At 34.9% G+C, this 20,999-nt stretch overlaps 1 protein-coding gene and 2 pseudogenes across 1 annotated transcript in view; 2 read left to right on the top strand and 1 right to left on the bottom strand.

The window, feature by feature from the left end:
- Positions 1-20,999, top strand: part of PDE7B (phosphodiesterase 7B) — a 279,990-nt gene that overhangs the window by 13,802 nt on the left and 245,189 nt on the right. The gene's annotated exons all lie outside the window — the stretch shown is intronic.
- On the top strand, positions 3,178-3,296 carry LOC120615870 (uncharacterized; annotated as a pseudogene).
- Positions 20,478-20,596, bottom strand: LOC120615879 (uncharacterized; annotated as a pseudogene).

Genomic DNA, 20,999 nt, shown 5'->3' with positions numbered 1-20,999 from the left:
ATACACACACACACACACACACACACACACACACACACACACATAAGTGTGTATATGTGTATATACAAGTACACATATGGGAATATCTAGGCAGGTAATAAATCATAAAGCTGAAGTGTCTTAGAAGGTGGAGATAATGTATTATTTGTAAGACGTCATCATACTGAGATCATAGCTAAAGCCTGCCAACTCCAGAAAGATAAATGCTAGATACATCTGGCTGCTTTTCACTATGGCGCGCGCGCGCACGCGCGCGTGTGTGTGTGTGTGTGTGTGTGTGTATGTGTGTGTATGTGTATTTAAGACTCAGTTCAGTAGTACATACTATGTATTATTGTGTGTATGTCAGTTTAATAAAATAAATTTGAGAACAATTGATGAATTCTAGATCTGGCGCTTGCATCACTACAGGTAACACTGATGTGATGGGAAAGACTGAGGAAGAATGAAGCTGGAGAAGGGAGATGAAGGAAGAGGCTAGGAGTTCTGTTTAGGACACATTAAGTTTGAGATACAGTATTCAGAGGAGAGATCAGAACCAAACTTAGATCTATCAGTACACGTGCTATTTAAAGCCTTAGCACCGATGAGATCACGTAGAAAGACAATGTAAATAGGAAGAGGGTGGAGGATTAAGCCTTCCACCAGCATCCAGAGGTTGGGAGAGGAGGAGGAACCAGGAAATGATTCAAATGTATACGCATCTGGTTTTTTACATGGTGCTGCCTATATTATTGGAGCCTTGCCAGAGCTCATGCTTCAGAAGACTCTATAGACATGAAAGCCTCTTTATACATTCCTAGTAGTGAGGGGCTGAGGCTTCCGGCTTGGATCCTGATGACAGGAATTTTCCATACATACTTGAGAGTAGCACAAAGAAACTGTGATATAAATATGCTGCTCCATGTTTACTCTTAGATGTTTTTAGCACAATCATGGTTATATGTGGTCCCTAATGAGAGCTCAGTTGCTTTAAATTGTGCCATTATTGTATATTTTCCTTCTCTCAGAAGTATGGGCATCTGCAATTTAGAAACACTTTTGCTTTGATACAGAAGTTTAGAACTGGACAAGAATGTTCCATAGATACTATATTATTTATGACAGTTTGATTTCCAGTCAACTCAAAAGCCTTCGCAGCCCACGGGGATATGAAATCTAAGTACCAAGAATACATAGACCCTAAACAACATAAGAAACAGCGTTTATGGAAATATTTGCTTCGAAATCTTAAGATGCCAGAACATATTTTCTTCTCTCTTTAGGGCCTAGCAAAGTAAGGATGGAGAATTGCCTATTGTGTAGAATGGTGGGGCAGAGAATGGTGCTCCTGTGGTTACAGTCACTTACATATAAGATAGCGATTATAGAAAACATAGGCATGTGAATTGAGGAAAAGAATCCCGAGGAAAGATAGGAAACTAGAAACGTAGTCTTGGCTTTAACATTCGCCTGTGCTATGATCCCAAGAAAGTCACTAACTTTTGTGGCTCAGTTTCCATTCATTTTACGTTGGCTATAATAATCCCTCTCAGTGTTGTAAGAAAAGGTTGATTATATACAAACATATATACACATATACACACACGTGTGTGTATGTATGTGTGTGTGCCTGTAAAATATGTATTCATGTGTAGCAGTATGGGTGATGAAAAGATCTAAGTAACTATTAACTACTGTTCATCATTATTGTTGTCTCGTAGCCTCATGCCATCTCTTTCGCTTTTATTTTAATTAATGATCCTTAGGAAAACATGAATGGCTGAATTTTAGTAATGTGGAACAATAATAACAGAAATGAAACTTGAAAGAAAACAACGAATTCAAACAATTCAGAATAAGTTCTATTCATAATAACGTTGTGATTATGTCACCTCATTAGCTCTTTATATTTTTCCAAAAAGATGCCTCAGTGAGTTGTCAAAAATGATCTAATTTGCTTTTTAAAGGGCTTGAGTGCTTGTAGAGAATAGTTCAATTGCCTTAGAAAGTTTTAACTTCTGTAAATATAATCAGTAGCTTTCTTATAATTTACCCTCAGAAAGCAATCTAGAATTTCATTATAAATCGTTATTCACTATTTTAGTGCTGCTTTGTAGACTAAGCCAGGAAGAATTCCTGTCTAAGATTTTATAATTTTATCAATGACTTCCCAACAATGACATTGCTTAAATTTTTCTCATGTAGTATCGTTCGCATCACACTAACACTGCTGTCTTTTTTTTAAGGATACTTTCGATTTTACATTAAGAGCTGCCAAATAAAAATCATAGAGAAAAAAACATATATACCATACAATTTGCATAGCTTCTCTGATTAATGTGGTCTGTCAAGTGCAAGAGTTCATAGACTATTTAAAAATGAATAGAAATTAGCGGTTTCCTTTTTATTCTGTCTGATTAAAATTTTTCACTTCAAGATAACACAAGGAAGGAAACCCAACTTTGTGGATCCTCCCTACTTAACAAAATCTCACAAGGCAAATTCATTCTATGTTTGAAGTGGGTCTGTTAGATAAAGACTACTGAGAACTGAATAAACACATTAATTAATGTCTACCACAGTAGATTCACCCGTAATCTCACTTTTCTTCCCAGTTAATCAACTTTTTGATTAGCTAACACACAAATTGCATTCAGCGCAAGAACTCTGAGCTTTGGAAAATATCTTGAATTAACACTATGCATTTATACATTTCTATTGAGTGAATGTGTTATACTTTTCATTTTCTCGTAGCCAAATCTTTCACTTAAGTTCTGTTTTTGAAAACTTTATCAGCAGATTACAATGATCTTGGATTTAGTGAGGATTTTTCTCAGTTTATATTTTATTCTACAAATAGAAAGTGTTCTATGGAACAGAACAATTTTTGTGTCTTGGCATATTGTCTAATTCATTAGTGTTTCGATCATCTGATTTCAATTAATTTTCTATAATTACTTTTGTATAATGAATTAATTTTATAAGCATGAAAAAAAAATTCGCTCTGTAGCAGTCCATGTACACAATCACTTTCTAAAACAAAGGTATCTGATTATTATTGTACTTACATTGAAAATGGAGAGACAGAGCTAAGAGCAAAAGTAATCTAGTGATCTACCAGTAAGTGGCAACTATTGTTTAACTTCCTTCACTCTGCCACAAACTTCTAAATTTTTCTTGTTAGAAAATACAACTGACTACAGCCATGCCACCCTGAACAAGCCCGATCCCGTCTGATCTTGGAAGCTAAGCAGGGTCGGGCTTGGTTAGTACTTGGATGGGAGACCACCTAGGAAGACCAGGTGCTGTAGAAGTAAAAAATAAAAAATAAGAGTTTGTAAACTGACAAGGTACTTGTAATCTATGAAGTCAACCAAATCCATGTGAAAAAGAATACATTCTCTGTAATCGTTGAAACAGTGTTTATGTGCAATCATCAGATCAAGCTTGTTAATTGTGTTGTCAAAGTCATCTAGTCACTTACTAGTTTTTTGATTGCTGGATCAATGACTGCAATAAGTATGTTAAAATTTCCTCATCTAATTATGGATTTATGGATTTCTCCTTGTAATTCTTTCAGTTTTTGCTTTGTACATGTCTAGGTTTGTCTGGTAAGTGAATGCACATTCAAAATGATTATCTACCTGGTAATTGTTACTTTCATTTCTGTTATAAAGTCTATTCCATCTAATATTAAAATATTATTAATACTAATAATATTTTTTCTGACATCTTTTTTTATACTCTTACTTTTAGCATTCCTCCAAGTACATATTGTTGGTGTATCTTTTTAGATAACACATATCTGACTTTTAATTTTTAATTCAATTGTAGACTCTCTTTTAACTGTCGAGCTAAATCCATATACACATTATGATTTATTTATTCAATTTTAACTTTGGTTTTAACTATTCATTGTGCTTTTTTATTACTTCTTATTTACTCCTTTTCTTTCTCCTGGATCAATTTAAGTTTTTAAATTCATTTTCTCTCTGTTGTTTTGGAGATTAGGTGTTTCATTTTTTATAGTTTCAGGATTATCCTTAAATTTTTAACATTCATACTAGAGTTAAAATATAAATAAGTTTATTTGTATTTAATATATCTCTCATATCCCAGAATAATATGAGGAACTTACTAATATCAGATTATGTCCACCCTCCAAAATGTGTTATTATTGTCTATATTTTGGCTTTGACTCATATTTCAATCTTGAGCTATTATCTTTTTGAATTCGTTATTTGTTTTTTAATTTCTTGTTATAGTAAATGCTTATTTAAATTTACCTATAGCTTTCGATATTACTCAACATTGTTTCCTGCATCTCATTCTTTCTTTTTAGGTTCACGTTTTTTCTTTTAGGTCTTTAAGTGGTAAATACTATCAATGTTTAGACTGAAAAATATTTTTTAACCCTGACTCTTGAATGATGATTTAACAGGATATAGAATTCTCTGCATTTCGGTCATTTTCTCTCAGCAATATGAGGATAATATTCACTGCATTTTAGTCTCTAATACTACTGATAAAAAATGTTCTGTGATTCTAATTGCTGTGACTTTGTGGTGACCTGTCTTTTCTGGTTACTTTTAAGGGATTGTCTCTGTGTCTGTTCAGGTCTTCTGCAAAGCACACTCCCAGACAAAATTAGAACTACAAAGAATTACTTGGGGGAAATGGCCTAAGGATAAAGGGCAAAGCAAGCAGGAGTGGATGGGGAGAGATTCAAACCACAGTGCAAGTCTGACTCTGGGGGGAAAAAAGAGAGAAAGGAGTTAGTTTGGTGTAGGGAGAGGCTCAGCCTGCACTACAGCTCCACCAGCCTGAGCCAGGCGTACAGCTACCTCTTAAGTAGAACTACCTGTTCAAAGAGTTTGGCATTGAGCCAGAAAGGTTCAGCTTTGGGCTATCGTACCCCTCATAATGTCTACTTTGGCCTGGAGCAGTCTGGGGAGAGCGTGGCCCCCGCGTAAACACTGTTGCGGATCCTGAGGGTGCAGCAGCTGGAGACTGTTGGCTACTTCTTGCAGCCGGTTCTCTCTTGCAAAGACAGCTGAGGTCCGCCTCCCTGTCTTTCATATTCTGCAGGCTCGCTGAAATATCTAGATCGATTTACTTTTATTTACCTTGCTTTATAATCTCATAGTTCTTCTAGTCTATGTTTCACACATTTCATCAAATCTGATAAAATTTCAGCCACACTTTCTTTGAAAATTGTGTCTACTATTCTTTCTCACTTTCTTGACCTTCTATTACATATATATGTTCGGCATTCTCATTCCATTATTCATTTTTCTTAAATATGCTTCCATATTAGTCATATCTTTATTTCACTATACTTCATTGTAACAAATTTCCTTAGATTTCTCTTTCAGTTTCATAATTTTTTGAGTTATGTCTAAAAGGCTTTTGATCCACAGTTGAGTTTTCATCATCAATTATCTTATTTCTCATTTGTAGAAGATACATTTGTTATTTTAAAAATTTGCCCATTCCTGCGTCAGTGTCCATTCCTTCCATATAATTTTGATCCTTTTCATTTTTCTCCAATAATGTTCAGCCCACCCATTTTGTGGATTCTTGCAAATTGTTCTTTAACTCGTGTTCTGATTCTCCTGTCTACTAACTCCTGCTTGATAAATTTTTTTTATTGTATTTTTAAATTGGTTAGCTTATATTCAGCAGATATTTACTTTTTTTCATCTCGTGCATGTTTTGTTTCCTTACAAATAGTGTCCTAGAAATTTTACTATTCTGGAACCAGTTCATACTTTCGTGTTTTGCATTTTACATTCCTATACCACTCAAATGCCAGGACCAGGTTTTAGTTTTCAGTTCATCACGTGAGCTTTTTTTTCCCTTCTCTGTGTAGGGCAAAGAAACTGACTTGCCATTTCTCTGGAATGATGAGCAAAAATCTTTAGTTCTCCTTTCCCTGAGGGAGGGCAGCCCAGAGTCATGTTAATGTAAGGTTCTTGGTTTATTTTCTTCACTTTGGCTTCTGAATGCACATTAAAATCCCAATCCTATAACCTAGGTCCTTAAAGTTATTAACATCTTTCTTGGTTTTGGTTTTCCCAAAAATGGATCCTGAGACAAGTACTCAAGGGCATATAGACTTGGAGGGAGCTACACGAATCCCAGTAAGACAGAGGGGAAGAGAGTGGAAGGGTGATAAAGGAAACCAATAATAGAGTGTTTGTAAGCCAGCTATAACAGTGGACAATTAAAGTGAGAAACTCTGGGATATGGTGCAAGATACGTGCCTCATAATTAACCCACCACAGATGGTGAGGGAGCTGGTATATTTATACACCATAACTGGGGACTCATTGGCTGAAGGTTACTAGGGCTGGGGAAGGAGGAGATATTCTCTGACATTTCCAACATGCCACTGTGCAATCAGAGCAGCCTTCCAGAGTTCTGGGGGGAAAAGCCCTAAGTTACAGAGAGGTGGATCCTGGCCATTGAAAATCAGCAGGAGCACCCTAAAAAGGCCCAAGGGATGCGAACCAGTCTCAGCATCTGCTACAACATCCCATTGGTTGCCACAGTCCTCTGATGACCGAAACACCTGGATTAAAATTCCCTCTTTACTCTGATTCTTAAGGTCTTTCTTTTCTTTGTTTTATATTTAGCAAGATATTTACAACTTTTCTTACATATTTTATGAAATTTTTATTTTTAATGTGTGTATAGTCAGAAAGAAGTCTACCTAGATCAGTTCTCCTGTTTCTGGAACCAATATTCCAAGATATTTTAATTTAATAAAATAATACTAAATATGCCATCATAACTTGCTCTTATACTTAAAATAACTGATTTTTTTTCCATAACCAGACATGTAGGTAGGTGTACTTCATTCTTTTAAATTTGTTTCTCCAAATTCTTGGAGATATTTGTTTATAGGATGTCACGATTACAAAGAATACAATAAACATTATTTTACTTATATTCTTACATATTTATTGCTAGTATGTCTCTGGAATAAATTTCCAGTACTAGAACTTTTAGCACATTTAAATTTTAAAAAATAATACCTAATCCATCTAAATTGGGTGGGTTTTTTTTTTTTTTACCATTTTTATTCTCACCCATAGAAAATGAGCGTATCTTTTTTCCTTATCTTTACCAAAAATGTATAATATTAATCATTTGATTCTTTGATGATCTGATAATTGAAAAGTGACAAGTTACTTAACTTATTTTAATTATTAGTGAAAAATAGTTTTATATGTCCTGGTCATTGGTATTCACTGGTATGTCTTTTGCTATTTTTATTGGCTTGCTTATTTTTTAAAATTGATTCATAAGAGCTTTTTTATATTATGAATACTAATCCTTTGTCATATATCTTGAAAATAGTTTTTGAAGTTTATATTTCATTTTTTGAATTTGTTTATTGTGCTTATTACCCATGTAAAATTTTATGTAATCAATTTCATCCATTTTTAACTTTGTGGCTTCTCATTTTCATATTATACTTTTAAAAAACTTTCTATAATTATTAATTATAAAAAGAATTTAAACGGTTATTGAATGCTGACTACAAACTGGGTATACCGTGGCATGAGTGAAAGGGACAAAAATGAATAAGAAGCCTTTTATTGCTTCAAAACGTATCATATTAAATATAAAATATTTTGTTCTGTGGAAGGAATGAAGTAAATAGAACTTTTCTCCTCTACAAACAAACAAGGGAACAGATAACAATTCTCCAAACTTGTGTATCTTTTTGTAAAGAAAAACTTAAACCAGTCAAAACATCAACACATATAGTAAATAATAATATTTAGAACTGATCAGCAAGAAAACCAGGCCTAGAACTCAAGGTCTGTTTACATACTGATACTGTGAGACTGTCAAACAGTGCCACTTCTTTATTAGCTGAGGCAAATTCTGCAGAACCTACAAAAAGAGGTTTTTTTTTTTTTTGAAGTGCACTTTTAAAAAATATTTAACCAAGACTCATCTCAGTAGCATTTTTAGACACTTACCATAATGACCAGATTTTGCTAACTATTGATGCAAGAGAATACTATTTAAGACACAATCCCTGCCCTTATGGAAATATAGTTGGAGAGGCAAAATATACATAAATGAAACAAAGAATAATTTGAAGGCAAATAGTGCAGGACAGACCCTGTGTATATATACACACGCTGACAGCTTAGGAAAAGAATACTTAGTGGCCCTGGGACAATCAACAAGTATTCATACTAACTTAGTGTAGACATTCCTTAGGTTGTAACCTTTCAGATCATATTGACATTTGCTGACATAAAGGGCTTTCAGAGAGTGAGAAAGATATAAATACAAATAAAATGTTATATGTTTAAAAGTATGTAAAAATATAAATATCTACCAAAAACATAAATAAGCACAATCCAAAAGGTTTTTTTGTTTGTTCATTTGTTTGTTTTATGTTAACATAGTTGTGCAGAACAGTGAGCAAGCCTTGAAGGCAGATGCTTTAGAAAAATCACTCATCTTTGTTTTTGTAAAATTTCACTCCACAACTCACATACTGACATTGCTGACACTCATCCCTCCTGTATACATGCCAGACCTGACCCTCTTTAGCTTGAATTACCTGTCACCAAAATGGGATTCAGAGGGAAGATCCAAAGAAAAAACCTGGACTGCACATCATCCACCAAACAGGGAAGTCTCTGCTCTGGGCCATATACTTTGGAAGCAGAAATGTTGGTGTATAATTTAAGGTCTTATGAGTTTATTCATCTAACAAACACTTATCAAATACACGCTACCAGCAAAATGCTATACATTTAGGTGGGTGGAGACATGTCACTTCTTAACCAGTTAAGGAAGGAAAATCTCAGGCAAGAGTATGATAAATTGGGATAATGAGTTGAATGTGTAGAACCAAGAAAAACACTGCAGACATGCATAGTCTGATTGCTAGCAAGAGGCTTCAGATTGGAAGTGGGAAAAGTGAAAGTAAAGTAAGATTGAAAGCAATGCTGGAGAGGACCTTCATGCATGTGAAGACTTTAAATTTGTCTCTAGTCTTCTGTCCTGGAACTTAAGAAGAATATGGAGTTGGTCTTCCACTGGGCCCTGAAGATGAGGAAGGTAGAGAAAGTTAAAATCAAGATTCCTACAGAAAAGAAATCCTTCTGCAAAGGAAATTTCAAAGACTTTAGCTGAATAATTCCCATTTGGGGCTGGTGAAGAGAGGGAGAGTAGCATTCAGGAAAGGAGGCAGGCAGGAAGAGGGCAGTTGTCTGGATGTTTTCTTTGCAAGCTGGATAATACTAGAGCTCAGCAAGTGAATAAACCAAACTATAAGTTTGCTAGTAGTTTCAATCTGAGAGACGCTGAAGAGGAAAACATTTTCTTTTCTTTTCCAGGCAAGAGTCATCTCAGGGTAAATCGTAGACCAGGTTTGGTGTTTGCATATTTCCCTCTGTATTTCAGAGCCTGGGAAGTACAGAGTCCCCACAGGGAGGGTATGCATCATTTGCTTTTATTGCATTTAAGTTTTGGAACATACAAGTGGCCTGTGCTGTTTTATCAGGCTACACGGGGGGCATATCTTCGAGAGAGTCTGTGTTGCAATCACAATGTTGTGTAAAAGAAATAATAAGTTCAGTGCTGGAGTCCACATGCTAATACCCAGGTCCTACAATATATTTTTATAACAAATACCTACTACCAGGACCTATAAATCTAGAGCAGCCATGAGCCTACAGACAGTAAAGTGCTATAAACTAATAAAGCCAATATTTACTGTAAATAAGACAATTTGCACAGACAGTGAAATCAAATCTATTTGCAAGCCACTAGCCTCTCTGGACCTTTTCCTCTCTTTATGTTACATGGGATTCTATTTTAGAGGAACTCAAAGTATTTTAGATTGCAGTTGTAATAATTGCATTGTGTAATTGAATTAATTACACAATTCTTTTTGTTACACATTGTTAAAAAACATTTGAAAAAATTTTTATAATAAACTTAAGGAAGATTTTTTTTATCTTAACCTCTTCCTTCCTCCTAGATGCTTAAATTTGTAGGTTTAGAATAACTATAGTCTATCATGTAGAGGTAAAATTTTCTTGCTATATTTTTAATTGTATACTTTGGTACCATTCCTTAAGTCAGATTTAAATTTGCAAGAAGTGATTAGGCTTGGGATCAGAAGTAAGGCCACTAGGAGCATTGGCCTTGATTTGTCTACAGGAATCACTCACAGCTTGTTAAGTGTAAGATTTGTGGCGAATTCTGTTGGATGGCCACAGCATAGCAAGTTCTAGTTTATTAGCATGCAGTATCACCACCTGGGAACAAAAACTTTTTAAAAATTGTTTTATGTTTCCTTGAATTTCTCAGTGCTAAAATGTTTTATGTACTTCATATGAAAAAAAAAAAACTCTTCCTTTCAACTGAGAAAAGATTATTTTCAACTTGCCTTTTTTCTGCATTTCTCCTGCTTCCTGGCCACTTTTTTTGTTGTTGTTAGTTTCCCCTCAATATCAAATCATATTCCAAACTGTGTCTTTCAGTTTGTACATTCTCAGTTTCTCTTTCCTTTCATCAATCCTTCTGCCACTTTCCCTTAAGTATTTCCTCAATTTAAACCTTATTCAATAATAAATATACTTCACAGACTGAACAGATGGATTACAGGACTTTTTCCCTTAAGATTTCCTTGAGCAGCAAGTTTCAGTTCTCAAACAAAATAATGGTGATGATAATGACAACAAAGTATTCAATCCTTGCAAAGTGCCTATGCAGTTTTTGCACTGCATGTATGCCATGCGACTTCAGAAAGCAGGCTCCTTACCCCTCTTGATTTGTAATGTTTGTTTTGTTACCTACATCTGTTTTATAGTGAGAATGAAGATTATTCTCTAGCTCTATTTGAAATCTGCAGTGACTGATGGAGAACCCAATATTTTACAAGATGCTCAGTTGCTTGACATTTCCAATCATTATAAAGACTTCCATTATACTGAGCTGAAATCCATGTCTATCTTTCACTATAAGTACAACAGAGAATAAACGCACTATTCCTTTCACAGGCAGGCGTTCAACCATTGGAAGACAAATCTCCCACTCTTTAGACTAAGCACCCTCAGTGACTCCGGGCATTTCTCAAATGTCAAGGCCCCTGCTGTTTATGGTTTCTTTGACCTAATATACTTCAATTTGTCAAGTTTCTTCTTTAAATCTTGTCATTGATTCGGGGGAATGGATTGGTCATAAACGATTCATGACCACCATTAAAATATTAAAGTGCATCCTAAAAATGGCACATTCTCCCCAAAGACCTGTTAAGTACATGGCCCCAAAATGGGAGTTACTGTCAGCTAAAGAAGCTGCTGCATCAATTGGACATACACAAGGCATCTAACAGCTCTACTGAAAGGTGACACTCAGTCCGTATAATTAGGCCTTGAAGGCTGCCTAGTCCACATATGTGTGTTTTCTACTGCTCAGATAATAATTCAACAAAGCTAAATGAGACAGAGTGTCCCTTGGTGTGTAATCTTTACTAATAAGTTATATTAATACTCTTAGGCCAGCAAGTCATAAGAAAATAAAGCAAATTTCTCTGAAAAGTGATTTATAATTGTGTCTGCAAAATCCGATGATGTTTACTGCTTCAAATATGAGCCTGTAATAGACAACGCTTTAGTCAATGGGGCAGTTATAGTGAAGAAGTTTTGTCAATGAGATCAACGAGAAACCTGCTTTATTCAAAGAACTTTCATCAAAGTGCTCACATGTGTCAGCCACTGAGTTAGGCTGAGTTCTCAGCCCTTGGACCAGACTCTTTTAGGATTTTAAATATGGGTCAAAATAAGCAAGAAAAGTCCCCATAGTCCCAGGTCACCAAATGTTCTCCACTGAGATACAGAGCAATTGTTTCAGGCCTCTCTAACAGTGCTGAGGGCCCCTCCCACTTGGATCCTGAACTCTGATGTACTCAGATCACCAAGGAAGCCGGTTCCTCATCAGCTCCCACACATTTACCGAGTTTGGGTGCCAATACTGTCCATGTGGAATAAATACAGGAATATCCCTATACATTCCGTGGATCCATACTAGTCTCATCATTTATTTAAACACTAGATATGATTAACATATTCCAGATTCACTGCAGAAGTTGGATCCTTTGAGTAACCAGTTAATATGTATTGACTTTTCATAATTTTCAGAATTTTCCTGATTCTATATCATACAATGTTCTGTAGGTTCCCTGGGCTCTCCACACTCAAATTGGACCCTTCCTGTAACTTTTTCTTAACCATGGCTCTTGGATTTCATGTCAAAATCTGTACCCTAGTCCTGGTACTTTCTTAAGGTCTCTAGCAGCCTACACACCAAATTCAGGAGCCCTTGTTGGGTTTTATTCTCTTTTACTGACTGTGGTGTATGATACTGTTGACAGACAGCACTATTTCTGGAATCCCCTCTTCTTTTGTTCTTGGGGACGCTATATTTCTAATCTTATTTAGTCAGCAGATATTTATTGAACACTGTCTTATTCGTGCATCTTTCTCACCATCTTCTTCTACTGCCCTTTTTAGGGTCCCTGAACTCAAATCCATTCTTTTTCTTTCATTCTCTCCCTCTGAGCTGTTTTCCTAAGAGTCAAATTAGTAAAATTACAGAAATTTTGATTTTGAAGGGACTATAGTGACCAGCTAACCCAAGCGGCATTCCATAGATGAGAAGATTACACCCAGTAAAACTAAGTGTCTTCCCTAAGATCTTGCAGTTAGTCCGTGACAGAGCCCACACCAACTCATGTAAAAGTCAGAAGGATTTTCATCTTCTCCCTTTAACTTGTGCAGAACCTGATTCAGGATCTTCTGAAGCCCAGATCCAACTCTCCTCTTGATTTTCTACTTCTGTTATCATATTTCTGTTCTTCTCTATTTCAGAGACTAGATGTGAGTTAGCTACATTTGACATCTCCCAGTTTCTCACTTCTCCCCATCCTCAGAGCCAAATATTTACAAGGTCCATTAGAGCCTTTCTTTGTGAAACCTTAAGAATCTGCTTTTTTTTTTTTACTTTTTTTTTTTTTTTTTCACTGCCACTACCTTGGCTCAGAGCGGAACCTGTGTAATGGCGATGCCTTTTTGATGGTCTTTCAGGCTTTGGTCTCTTCATCATCAGTTCATTCTGTACTTCAATATTTAAAATATAATTTTTTTATATTTTAACCAAATTAAGTCAAGTTGTATGACTTTTCTGACATCAGCCTGTCAGAAAGCCAGTGCTTATATCCATTTATAAACAATTCTCTTTAAATGTTTGTAAGTATTCAGAAAAATAAAAGACAGCCCATTGGAGAGGCAGCATCTGTGACAAATGGAAAATACAGACATCTTGCTATTAGGTATAAAGGACCCTATTTCAAGGATTAGGCTTTGAAGGTGGGGTGGAGGGAATGAGGTTATTTAGGGGAAAAGCTGACTGTTAGGAAGATTGTTTGGAAAAAGAACAAGATAACATTTTAATAATCATATGCGATAACTAGAAGAATCTGTATTCTGTCCACATCATGTTACCAAGCAATTGGCTGGGAGAAAGCTTGTGAGATAAAAAAACAAAACTGAGTCCAATCAACTGTTGCTCATAACTGCTATGACATAATTCTTTCTCTATTGATTGATCAATAGAGTGGACCCTTATTAATTCAGAAGCATGAGACCACATTTTGATAATGTGTGAAATTTAGCATATAATGGAGAGTCCTTAGTACTGTGGAGAGTTCTATAAGCTTTGAGTAAGCCATACGACTTGACTTAATTTGGTTTACTGCTAGTTGGCTGCCTACTAACAGCATCCGCTGCCATATTTTATGGAAAAGGAGCTTTACTTCAATCAGAAAAGTAAACAACTCCAATCAGATGTCAACTGACTGTTTGCTAAAGAGTATATGAAAAACAGTAAGATAATAGTGTTTTTAAGGACATTGTGAGGCATTCTAATGTTATAGTTGTAATGAAACTAGTCCTGAGTGCAGGGTTTAGAATCAACAATATCTTTATGTTGCAGTCGTGCAGTCTCTCCATCATCAGTTCATTCTACACGCAAATGAATCTCTATGGGACAGTAACAATATTTTAAAGGGATATCTCCTTTTTTTCTTTTTTACCTTCATGCCTTCTTTCTCTTAACAAGTATTTGCAAGTATTTGGTGAGCATTTGTACTGTGCAAAGCCTCATGATAGATGCTAGAGATATAGCACTTTAGGAGTACTTTATAATTTCTCTGCAGAAAAATTGCATAGACTTAAGAGTAAAGAATTCTTCCCTGAACTGTGATCCCACCAGAAGAAAATAAGAGAACACGAAAAGATCTGTTTAGATAAGAAAAGAAAATGTACCAGTTAGATTAAATAATGATGGATAGCACAGTGTTGACAGAGGAAAGATACTAAATATACATGTAGGTGTTGGTATTTATTTAAATGTTTATACTATATTCTGCTTTCAAAACTGTTAAGCAGAGGCTTCTACTTAGTAATTGGCCAGTATTTATAGAGAATATTTTAATTAAGGCTTTCTTTCCTTTGAAAAGGCTTAATTAGTTATGCTAATCTATATCCTCTCAATTGTCCACATTTGGGAAAAGTTTAGTTAGTTGCTCTAAATAAACATAACTTATGGCAGTTATCTTGATGTAGTCAAATCTGATTTATCTCCTACTACTCTCCAACTCTTTATGCTTACTATTTCTCTGGATATATTTTTTATTTCCTTACATTATTTCTTCTTTTGCAATGTCATCTCTTAATTCTCTCCATCTATAGTACTACTGACCTTCACTGACTTCTTACTATATGTCAACTACTTCACTGAATGTCTTTACTTATATTTTCTCAGTAATTGTTATGGTGGCCAATCATCCCAATGAGCCTCATTAGAAATGTTAAAAATTCTGAGGCTTAGAAGAACTGACAAATCTGTCCAAGGTTATATAATTAGTAAATGACAAAACAAAACTTGAACCCAGATCTTTCTAACTGCAAAGTCTAGGTATCTAACTATTATGTTCTGTTGCTTCTAAGGGCTTACAGCTCTACTTCTAGGTAATTATCTTTGTAACCTCAGATAAATTATCTGACATCTCTAAGCCCCAGTAAACCTGGGAGAAAAAAAATATATATATATGTGTATATATATAGCCTTAGAATAGATTCTTATCATTATTTCATTTATGGTAATTACAGGTATAAAATAAATGTCACTATCCTGGATTATTTAGAAATATAGATCAAAGAAGCAAAATTAATGTCAACAGCGAAGTGTAATAGCCTTGTTATTCAGTGTTTGTAAATCTTTTTTCAGCTCTGTAATTCTGAATACCCAGAAGATAAATGTGATTAATATAATCCACCCCAAAGAACATATACTTAAAAACAAACAAACATAGCTACTATAAATATATCTAAAATTGTGTGTTTTCTGAAAGTTAGGAGTGAATTTTAATAAATATCCAGTTCAGAGTATTTTTCTAATTATTCGTCCCTCTTGATTAGAGAAATTATGTCTGGGGGGAGTCTTGGTATTCTTGAAGATAATTTAAATGCATTAATTCATTTGTTACTTTATTTAGGCAAACAATATTCATTAGTACCATTTTGAGCTAGCAGTTCAGCTAGTCTCAGGAAATACAATAGTGAAAAGACAGTTCTTATTTTCATGGAGTTGAGAATCTGAGGAATAAGAATAATATCAATAACCATGCAAATAACTCTTTGTTTACAACTGGGAAAAGTGTTTTAAAGAGAAATGCATGTTTTGATTGGAGTGTTTAAGTGGCAAAACAAATACTAGGTAAAGTAAAAAGTCTTTCTTGATGAAGAGCCATTTATTTAAGCAGAGAAGCCAAAGATGTGTAGGAGATGATCAGCTGAAGTAGGTCAGCTGATAACCTAGGTTATGTTATATTTTTCAGATTTTAGTCTAAAAAAAATGGGAGACAACTAAAGGATTAAGTGTGTATGTGTAAAAAAATGGCAACATCATCATGTTTTTATTTTAAATTTCTCTGACTTGTATGTGGAGAATAGATTCATAGGGAAATTCTTGCAATCTACCCAGAATTATGGCTATAATAGGTTGTGTGGAAAAGGGGATGGAAAGTAGTTGACAGATTTGATGTATAATTTGAAGGTAGAATTAGCAGGGATTGATGAACATTCGAGTGTGAATTTAACAAAGAAAAGGTATCAAATATAACTCCAAGGTTTCTGGCTGAGCATATTGTATCATTTATTTTCATGGTAAACATGGAGAAGAATAAGCGGGGGAGGAGGAAACGTAAGAGAAGAGGGAGGGAGGAGGGGAGGGGAGGAGGGAGGAGGGAGAGAGATAGATGGAGGGAGGAAGGAAAGAAGAATGAGATGGTCTTACAGAGAAGACTATATAGTACCATCTAAAAAAGAGGACGTAGTACTCTTTCTTGACTAACCTACAGTGACGTAGTCCCTCCCTATATCCTATCCCTTTCGTCCACCCCAGTTAATTTTACCATTTGTTTCTAATCTTCCTTTACTACAGTAGCAATATGTTCTATTTGTTTTTGAGCTAACTTCAGTCTGGAGCAGAACTTTCTTTCTGGATTTTGCCTGAGAATATAAATGGAAACTCTTCACTCAGTTTATCCTCCATAGGTCGTGCCAATTTGTAGATTTTAAAAAACATCTTTAAGTTCTCTCAAGAAAACTGGTTTATTCTAGAGGAATCCTGAGATTTGGATAATATGATCCATTACCAGAGTCCCTAGGCCTATAGCAGAGTGTAGGTCTAAGCCGAGTCAGACTTTGCTGAACCACTGCCAATCTGACCCGGAAGGACCCTGGCTCTGGGCCCATCCTGTCCAGCTTGCTCCAGCTGGAAGATCTTGCTTCTTTTTCATACCAAACTCAGAGTGTGAATAAGACAGGGTACCATTCATATTCTTTTTTACTTTGTATTATACATAATTCACAATAGTTTATGAACTTCATCTGATAAAACAATGGCATTTTAAAAAATGAAGTTCTATTATCAGAGATTTCTGAAGAAACATAATGTTGGGGTGGGGAGGACAAGTCAAGAGCTTCCTTAGGAAACTGTTCTTTACGCTCTGATTTGCTAACATAGTAAGTTTATTAGATAGGTTCTAAGCATCCACTGTGGTGCTCGGAGCTGCAGACCTTTTGTGTGCTCAAACATGCCAAAGGAGCAGATCAGAGCACTGCTACTGATTTGTTTCATTCTTCTGGTGAATGTAAATGATTCCTGTTCAGTAGGACTTGTCCTACTAGAGATAAACCAGAAGGAAAGAAATGTGCATGGTTTCAAAGGTTCAGCTTAACGCCACTGGTAATCCAGCATGACAATCAGTAAACCTGGCATTTTTAAGTATATATAACCTCTCCAGGGGCTCAGCATCATTTACTTAAGAGTGTTAAAGATCTACAAAAACGAGCAGAAGGAGGAGAACATGGAGAAGGCTCAAAGGAGGCAGCAACTACAAATTCATCTTTTTTGTTGGGGTTAGATAAGTTGCGCTGAGTTCAGGAAAGCAAATATACACTTTTTTAAGGTCCATGGAGGAAAGTGCAGAAATTATTACTATGAAAATCATCCTGGTCAGCTTAGTACTATGATATTTGGGCTGCTAATGCTCTACTTATACTTCTCTACTCATGTGCAAACCCATTATCCAAGAAACTACTTAAAGTGTTTACTCACATGTCATTTTTAAAAGTCAATAATATAAAAGAAAAGCATATTTTAGTTTTCTGCGACTGTAAGCCACAAGCCAATAAATCCCCTGTTTCGCCTGCTCCCAGGATTCAGAGGGTTTCTGCTGTAAACAGGCTTGGGTTGCACATGTACGTGGAGTACCATGCACTTTGGCTTTCTCAGGACACATTTCATGGGTAATGCTGCATTTATAGGTGCCATATATTTTCTCCCGATCCACACCAAAGAGCAGAGACATTCCTAATCTTTCTGATGAGAGCTTAACTATAATATTGTGCTGTGCTGGGAAAACTGGATTTCAAAGCAGAAGCAATATTTATAACTTCAAGATGAGAACACAAAGAATAATTAAAAAATGATGGATGAAGAGAATCTGAAAGAGTGAGAGAGACTCATTAAAGTGCAAGTCTTTATGGATATGAGTGCACATGAAGTCATAGATCATGAAGACCAAAGAAGAATGTGTATGCCAGACATTGAAACAGCCAGATAATTTTATCATTTCTTACCATGGGTTAAGAATTTCATCTACGTGTCTCATCAATAATTCTGGGAAAAACAAGGCAACTTTCGGAGAATTATAAACGTTACGAATGTATTATGATGAAGTCAGAGCAAAAGTGAGGCAAGGGATTCAAAGAACTTCTTTTAGGAATTCTTAACCAGGGAGGGCCATGCCAATGTTTTCAGGAGAGAAATAGTCAAAATGTTCATTTCGGGGGTTCCACTGCCAGTCAGTTTTATTCATCTAGGTCTTACTGAAACTCATGCATATGAATTTTGAAAACTTCCCCCAAGCGGAATTGATGATAACCTTGATTAAATAAAGAGAGCATTTTCTACCTTACAATTATATATCTGCCTCCTTTCCCACTAAACTGAAAACTCTGAAAGGAGCCTGCTGTGTCTACCTTGCTTTTTGCTATGCTTAGCTCAGCTAGACTGTGAGGTCCAGAAGGAAAGACGGTGCTACTTTTGTTCATTATTGTAATTCCTCCTGCCCTCCCCACCTTCCCATTGCCGCCTCAGCTAGAGGAGGACATGGTCTATGGTTGGTGCCCAAGAATTTTAATTTAAAAAATGAATACTAGGTATCTAATTATATACATGTGAATGGGAATTGATTTTTCTTTTTTCTGTTATTATTATCTACCTAGTAGGTCCTCAAATGTTTGTTAAATGAACAAACTGAGTTTTGAAAGTATTTGTAAAAATCAGTCTTATTACTTTATGTTCTTTTTTGGGACTTCTGTAAAATATATCTTTGGTTTATACCAGACTTGATGAGAACAGCTCTATTGTACCAGTTTTCAGAAACATGGGAATTATATAACTAATCTGAAGTAACAAAACAAGCATATACAGTTGATACTATGATTTAGGTACCATCCCAAATGGCATTATTGATGGATCGTGCCTCACAGGACTAGCATAAAACTTTATTTTTATAACTGATGCATCAAAAAACTATTTGACCCATATGACTGACTTCTAAGGTCCTATAATCCTAGTTCTGTTATGAAGAGATTCTTCTTATATGTTCCAGTAAAGTACATGATAGGAAATAAAAGCAGTTCTAGTCTTTAAATAACAATTGCAGTCAATACTGACATAGTATCAGGTAAGAGTATATAATATCTAACCTCTTCCATGTTATTTGAATATCATTCACTGATAATTGAAAATAATCAGCAATGATAAAATTGCTTGGTATCAAATGTGAGTTATTATTATAGGCCATCATCCAAGCTCATCTGTAGAAGGTATGATTTGAAATGTTCAGCTAACCACCTTTGTATAAATTATAATAAGCTGTGTATTTCTCAAAATCTTTATTAAAACTGCCTGTGCTTTAGGTGCAGTATATTTATAAGTGGAATGTGTGCTTTGTTTCCATCACTATTGAACTTATGTTCCGTAAGGTCTTTCTTATTCCGCATCTACCTATGATCTTGCCCCTCTTTGAATCAACATAAATTGATCCTGTAGCTAGCTCACTTATGCGCTTACCATGTTCTGTCTTCTTTAGACTTTCTACCAAATTGTAAACACCTGTAAGGATGGGTGTCATTTTTACTCATCCCATGTCTCCTGCTGTGACAAGCACATAGCTGGTGCACAATTACTGACTCTCTGAATTGCTAATCTGTTATCTAGAAATTAATAATGACAAAATCTTCTTAATCCCAAAAATAATTACATCACTGTCATTGAAATAGAAAGAGAACATTTAACTTCAAATTCTTTTTAAAATAGGTGTTATAAGCTGATTTAAAGTGGATCTTTTAAGCTGTCACGAAAGGCATTTATTCTAGTTAAAAACCTGATCTATTTATATATTAATGTATAATTTATATCACATCTACTTCCAAAAATTAATTAAAGTGCCTGGTAAAATAATACCAATTATGGAAAATACTAAAATATCAGTAAAAATCAATCACAAAAAGTTTTATTCCCAAATTCACCTTGGTATTTTCAAAATATTATCTCTATACCATAGAGTTTTGAGAGGTTATTTGTTATGTATTTTAAGCTAGCTAATAATTTATTATATAATTCTATTTGAAATATTGAATTTTATATTCTTTTTCTTTTAATCTACATCATTAATTTACATTATTATTTTTTTGTTGCTATTTTATTTTTTTTATTTTTTTTATTTTTTTTAGGCAAGGCAACCCTTGGTTGACCTCACAGATTGCAAGGACCTTGTCAGCTTACAATCCTTTAATTTTTTTTAAATTTTTTTATGCATACAGCACCTGGCCTTCCTAGGTGGTCTCCCATCCAAGTCCTAACCAGGCCCAACCCTGCTTAGCTTCCGAGATCAGACGGGATCCGACTTGTTCAGGGTAGCAAGGCCATAGACTACACTATTATTTTAAGTGTTACGAACTATAGAGTGAATTTAAATATATATTTTTTTTCAATATATATATATTCAATATATATATATTCAATATACATATATTCAATATATATATAAATATATATATTCAAGTGAAAATATATATATATATGAATATATATATATTCAAGTGAAAAATACCTTAACTCCTGACTTCAAATAAGTTTAAATATGGAGAATTCTAAGGAGTTGTAAAACCAGTCAAACACTTTAAGTTCTCAGCAAGGCTGCAATAACAAGAATTATAACCTGTTCCTATTTCCCTTAAAAGATGGTATGAGGTAAGAACCTCAATGAAACAAGAAAGTTCTACTTTTAAGTGAAGAACATGAGACAAATGAAGACCCCATGGACAAAAGCCTTC

The sequence above is a fragment of the Pteropus medius genome, unplaced genomic scaffold, assembly GCF_902729225.1.
Source record: "Pteropus medius unplaced genomic scaffold, Ma_sr-lr_union100, whole genome shotgun sequence".
Classification (NCBI taxonomy): domain Eukaryota; kingdom Metazoa; phylum Chordata; class Mammalia; order Chiroptera; family Pteropodidae; genus Pteropus; species Pteropus medius.
Note: the sequence above shows the minus strand (reverse complement) of the source record. Positions and strands in the feature narration are given on the sequence as shown.